Source organism: Nipponia nippon, unplaced genomic scaffold (assembly GCF_047370975.1).
Source record: "Nipponia nippon isolate SJK-2023a ecotype South Korea unplaced genomic scaffold, ASM4737097v1 scaffold_75, whole genome shotgun sequence".
Taxonomy (NCBI): Eukaryota; Metazoa; Chordata; class Aves; order Pelecaniformes; family Threskiornithidae; genus Nipponia; species Nipponia nippon.
The window spans coordinates 51,770-58,028 of record NW_028262397.1 but is presented as its reverse complement, the minus strand read 5'-3'; the positions used below and the strand labels follow the sequence as shown (position 1 = coordinate 58,028).

General features: G+C 58.5%; 1 non-coding gene across 1 annotated transcript; it reads left to right on the top strand.

The window, feature by feature from the left end:
* Positions 1 to 2,220: 2,220 nt before the first annotated feature.
* Positions 2,221 to 2,293, top strand: TRNAF-GAA (transfer RNA phenylalanine (anticodon GAA)). The gene has a single exon. It is a non-coding gene; the product is annotated as a tRNA-Phe (tRNA).
* Positions 2,294 to 6,259: the final 3,966 nt, after the last annotated feature.

Below are 6,259 nucleotides of genomic sequence, written 5' to 3'. Positions count from 1 at the left end.
GAGGGACAGCGAATGATCTCCTTTAGCCCTGCTGAGGGAAGGGATTCAGCTGAGTCAGTCGAGGGATCTCCTTCTGGGTTTGTAGTCCTTGGGCTAGAAGGAGACTAAACTTTATCCCATGCCTGCCACAACCCCACAGGTGGTGGGTTTCTTCTTGCCTCAGTTCACACAGGTGCACAAAATAGGCTCCTGCATGTGAGTTCCTTGTCTCAGCTCCCATGCTCATTACTGGGGGTGGAGGCCAGGTGGGAGTTGTTCAAACACAAACACCTGGTGACACTGGAGGTGCCAGAGGTGGTCAGGCAAAAATGCCAGGAGGCCTGGATGGAGGAACAAGGATCTCCTGGGCAAACTCAGACATGAAAAGGAGCATAGAGAGGTTGGAAGCAGGGACAGGTAACCTGGGAGGAATACAGAGAGACTGTCCAAGCATGCAGAGAGGCAGTCTGGAAAACCAAAGCCCAAGTAGAAGTGAATCTCATGAAGGATGTTAATGGCAAGAGGAAGGGTTTCTGCACTGACAGAGCTGACAAAAGCTGTGTCAAAAGCTCTGAAAAAAATGGGTCCATTGCTGAAGGAGGTGGGGGACCTATTGACACAGGACATGGGAAAGGCCAAGGCACTGAATGCCGCCTTCACCTCTTTCTTTGCTGGCAAGACAGGCCTTCAGCAATCCCAGGTCCCAGAGACCAGTGGGGAAAGTCGGGACCCAGGCAGCCATACCCCTGGTGCAAGAGGATCAGATCAGGGAATACGTAAGCAAACTGGACATACCGAAGTCTCTGGGCCCTGAGGGGATGCAGCCACGAGTGCTGAGGGAGCTGGCAGATGTCATTGCGAGGCCAATCTCAATAATCTTTTACCAGTCATCGAAACCGGGGGAAGTGGCCGAAGAGTGGAGGAAATCAAATGTCAGTCCTATCTTCAAGAAGAGGAAGAAGGAGGACCCAGGGAACTACAGGCCACTCAGCCTCACCTCTCTCCCTGGCAAGGTGATAGAGCAGCGAATGCTGGAAACTGTATTTCCAGGCACATTGTACTGGTTTTGGCTGGGATGGAGATGATTTTCTTCATAGCAGCCCGTATGCTGCTATGTTTGGGATTTGTGACCAAAACAGTGTTGACAACACCCCAGTGTTGTAGCCATTGCTGAACTGGGTTTGCACGGCATCAAGGCCTTCTCTGCTTCTCTCTCTGCCTCCGCAGTGAGTAAACTGTATTTGTGGATGACGGAAGAGCAGGGGACGTCATTTAGCAAGGCAAAGCTTTACACTGTGTCTTGGTGTCCAGGTGCAGGTTTTGGTAGCGGGGCGGCTGCAGGGGTGGTGTCTGTGAGAAGAGACCAGGGGCTGCCTCCATGCCAGGCAGAGCTGGTTCCAGCTGGCTCCAAACAGGCCCATCGCTGGCCAAAACTGAGCCCATCAACGAGGATGGTGGAACCTCTGTGAAAATGTATTTAAGAAAGGTCACAACTGCCAAAGTGGGAGAGGAGTGAGGGAAACAATAGTGGGAGAAACAGCCCTGCAGGCACCACGGTTGGTGAAGAAGGAGGTGCTTCAGGCACCAGAGCAGGTTCCTTGCAGCCCATGGCAGAGAGCACGGTGGAGAAGGTAAGCCCTGCAGTCTGTGGAGGACCCAAGCCTGGAGACGTAGGATGTTTCCTGCAAGAATGGTGGCTTGAGGAGAGCCCATGCTGGAGCAAGTTCATCTCAAAGGACTGTAGCCCACAAGACGGACCCCATGGGAAAAGTGTGAGAAGGAAGGAGCCACAGAGAGGAACTGTTCTGGACTGACCACAGCCTCCATTCTCCATCGCCCTGCACTGCTCAGGGGCAGAAGAGTTGGGAACAAAGGGGTGAAGTGGAGCTGGGGAAAAAAGGGTGGTGGGAGGGAGGCCTTCCATGGGGAAGGAGATAAGGTCTTCCACAGCCCCGCACTTCTTCCACCCTCAGCCTTTACAGCTGCCCATGCCTGGCCTGCCCTTTGCCACTGTCACATTTGTACAAGGCCCCCACACATCTTGGCACAGCCAGTGCGAGCTGGCCTCCACCAAACCTGGAGCCCACGGGGCCTTGGAGGCAGGGAGGGGCCAGGTCCCCTCTGCCTGAGGCTGGGCACAGCTTTTCCCTGGGAACCTCCCTGAGGAGCCTCCTCCTGTGTGTCAGCCTGTGGCCTGGCACCGCTGCCACAGGGACAAGGGCTAAAATGGGGCAAGGCAGGGCTGAAGTAGCTCAGCTGGGAGAGCGTTAGACTGAAGATCTAAAGGTCCCTGGTTCAACCCCGGGCTTCAGCAATCATTTTCTCCCTTCCATGTTTGCAAAGCCCATTTGCCTTCTTCCAACCTGCCCCAGCCCTGCTTGCTCCTTCACCTCTTGCCAGAGCACCATCGCGGCTCTGTAGCTGTAGATCTGTGGCTTAGAAGGAGCCTTCCTCCAGCACCAACAGGCCCCAGTCTCCCCCAGGTCAGGACTCTCCCTTCAGTGCTCCTCCAGGCTGGTCTCCAGCTGTCCCTCCTTCCCTGCTCCACAGGGATCGAGATCTCTCCTCTGCGGGGTCTCTGCAAAGACCCTGTCTCTCTCCTCTTTGTCATTCTCAGTGGTGCATAGACTGGTCCCATCCTCACACACCTCCTTCACCTGGACCCCCTTTCCCAGACCGGAGGCCACCATCCCCGCAGTCCCAGGGAGACGCACTCCCTGGAGCTGAGGCCTCAATGGCGGCATCCTCCCTCCGGAGGGAGCTCTGTCCCAGTAAGACCTCTCATGTGCCCAGGACAGCTGACAAAGCCGTGCTGAGGATCATCCGCTGTAGTGCATGGCCACCAGTCTTGCTCAGTCACACGCTGTCCTGAGCACTTTCTTGGCCCTCCCTTGCCCATCTCCTGCAATGACTGATGAAACATCTATGTGCTCCTCTCTGGGCATCAGCAGGAAGATACACAGCACAGGGGGGATCCCTCTGGGGCCCCACATCAACAGCCCTCTGCACCAGCTCCTCCCTGCTGCAAGGGCACAAGTTGGGACAGAAATGCCAGCACGGGCTCCCCTGGGGTTTAGCATGGAAGGTCACCAACTCTCACACTGTGCCTTCACAACAGCCCCAGATCAACCACTCAGCATCGTTTTACTCTCCAGATTTACCTTCCTCTGCGTGTCCTGGCATCGCACACGCTTCTGTGTTCTCCATCCCCTCAGCACCTATGGACCCAGGGCCCGTAGCACAAGTGTCTCAACTGTGCCCACTTTCCTTACCGAAACCTTCTCACCCACCACTGTCCAGCCCAGCTGCAGCCCCTCACAGCCATCAGGCCCTGCCCAGAGGAAGAAAGACCTGTTCTTGAGCTCCAACAACCTGCTGCAGTGCCCTCTTGCAACCTCTTGCTGCTACAAAATCCTGCTCACCCATCAGGAACACAATGACAACTGCAACCCAGGCCATCCCCCTCTGCTTCCAGTCTCAGCCTCTCCCCAGTCAACCACTCAGGTCAAGGAATGGCACATACGGGACTGTAGTCCCACAGCAATGTGCATGTCCTGGCCCCCTGCAGATCTGCTGCCTCATAGCCAGCTCCCTGGCAATGCACCTCCAGAGAAGTGTGGCTTTCTTTGTGAATGAGTGCAAGTGAGAGGACTGGGAGAGGGAGAGACTCTCTGTCCAAGCAAGGTTACTGTCTGGCCAGCTTTGAGCATGAGCTTGACAATGCTTGGCTGCAGGGACAGAGCCTGCAGGACTCTCACTGCTCCAAAAGAGTCCTTCTAGGTTGTTCCTGAGCAAGAACAGGAGAGTCACTGAGAAGGCTGGGCCCTGGGGCCATGTGTGCAAAGCAGACTGGATGAGCAGCCCATCCCCTTACCTCCTCCACTCCACCACTCCAGAAGGTCACGGTGACTGCGGTCTGGTTTTGATTCCCCCAAGCCCTCTCTGCCAGGCAGGGGCTCAGTGGGGAACAAATCTATGGCACTGGGCGACGCAATTGCCCCAGCTGTAGCACCACGAGGACACCACCCATGCGTGGGGCCAAACCGTCGGCCTTTCAGTTAACAGCTGACCATGCTCACCCACCCTGCCACAGAGACCCTTAGCCCCAGGGAGAGGGAAGCTTGCCCTTCCCCCCACCTGCAGGGATGCTGGGGGGCAAAGGGGTGCAGGGGGAGGCCCAGCGCCTGGATGAGGGGCTGTGAGCTTTCTGCTCCTGTGTCCCCGCCACTGTCATACCTGCTGGGGCTGGCTGGGGTGTCCAGGGCACCGCGGGCACCATAGGGCTAACTTCTGTGAGGCCACAGCCCAGGGCTCACCCACCACAGCAGCTCTGTCGTGGCCTCTCTGCGTGGGACCAGCATGGCCCAGGTAGGGCCTGGCGGAAAGAGCAACTGGGGAACCCAGAGGTAAAGTGATGGGCACTCACAGGACCTTGGAGAGAGCCATTTTGGCTGGAAACTGTGGCTGGCAGGATGGCAATGTCTCTCTCAGCAGGAATATTCCCCAGGGACCAGGGGCTCAACAGGGCTGTTCTTGTCATAGACACGTCACGGGAGGAGAGTGTCTCTCCTGCTGGCAGGTGTCAAGGGGATGGAGCTCAGCAGCAGAGCACCCTCTCTGCAGGTTGGAGGTCCTGGGTTCGATCCCCTGCATCTCCAAGGGTGCTGTTTCCCTGACTCCCCAGCCTCAGGCAGGTACAGGCTGGAGCTGGAGCACTGGTCCTCTCCAGGCACTGTGGGCCTGCCCTGCCCACCCAGGGCCTGGCTGTGGGGGGAGGAGGGCTGTGCTGCTTTTGAGCCCCCTCTCAGAAGAGAGGCAGGCAGCTGTGCTGGACCTGAGCTCAGGTCACTGCCCTGCACCACAGACCCACCCACCCAGCGCCCAGGGACAGTGCTTGGCAGCAGAGCCCTGTGGGGAGAGCTCAGGGAGGGGAGAGACACCAGCAGCACACTAGGAATCCTTCCTGGCTGCAGGAGAGAGGTGGTGTGAGGGTGCGGGGGCCCTTTGGGACCAGAGCCACACTGCCCTGCTGGCTTTGCAGGGGTAAGGGTCTGAGATTGTGCTGTCTGCAGGTAGAGATCCCAGACCCCGTGGGAAGCACCCCGCTGTGCCAGCAGGGAGGGGTGTCTGAGCTGGAGGAGCCGGGACAGGCCTGTGGGACTCCCAGCTGGAGGAATGACATTTCCTGCCCTGACCCTGTCTCCAGGTCCTTTTCCCTCTGCCATCATCACTGGCTTGAGCAGAGCCACAGCTTTGGGAACCTGGTGCAGAGGAGTTGGGGCCAGTGCCCACCTCTTGTTCCTGGGGGGTTTGGAGTCTCCTTCCACCCCACGCCAGTGGGAACAAGGAGGCAGAGGCCTGTCCACAGCCATGCACAGGTGGGGAGGGCCAGGAGATGGTGCCTTGGCTGCTCCCTCAGCAAAAACACCCGAAACCAAAATGGGCTGTGAGACATGGCCTTTCACCTGCAGGGTCTCCAGCCCCTGGGAACGGTGAGCCCCAGTTCCAAGAAATAATGTAGAAAAGTGAAGCAAAGAAGAAAGGGGGTGGGGCTGTCTTCTGAACACAGGTCGATAGGCACCAGCATGGACACTGACATGTGGCTGCCCCAGGCAGGGTCTGGGGAGAAGAGCCCGGGTCTGCCCCATGCCACCTCCCCACCAGCTCTGCCCTCCCCAGTTCTAATATTTCTCCCTTACTCTGGCACCTGGCAGAGCTTTGCCTCCTCCTCCTCAGGGAGATGAGCCACAGGCCCTGGGGGTGTGTGAGGGGGCAGCACACCCGAGCAGAGACAGCCCGTTTCATGGCATTTGGGGGCCTGAACAATCCGGCCCTGCAGGCTGGGTCTGTGCTCTGGAGCAAGGCAGGATCAGCACTGTGCCCCAGATCTGGGCTTGCTCCTGCAGCTCCTGAGGACCTACCCGAGGGCGTGACAGTGAGACCCCAACCCTCTGCACTGCTGCCCCACACTGGGCAGAGCATGACTGTGGGAAGTCCACGGGAGAGCAGTGTTTCCAGGGCGAGACCCCCAAGGGGATGGGTGACACACATGGGCACTGCAAACACAGCCTCCATCCCATGGGAAACCCCCACCGGGGCAGGCTCCAGCTCTGCATCTCCACAGGGAGAGATGGGCTCAGGGCTGGGGATGGAGGGGCTGGCTTGGGACCAGGGGCTGCCAGCAGGAAAGCTCTCGGGACCAGGGCAGAGGGGTGTGTGAGCCTGGGCTCCCCCTGGGCCCCTCCAGGGTCACCCCAGGGCTGGAGGAGCTCCCAGCAGG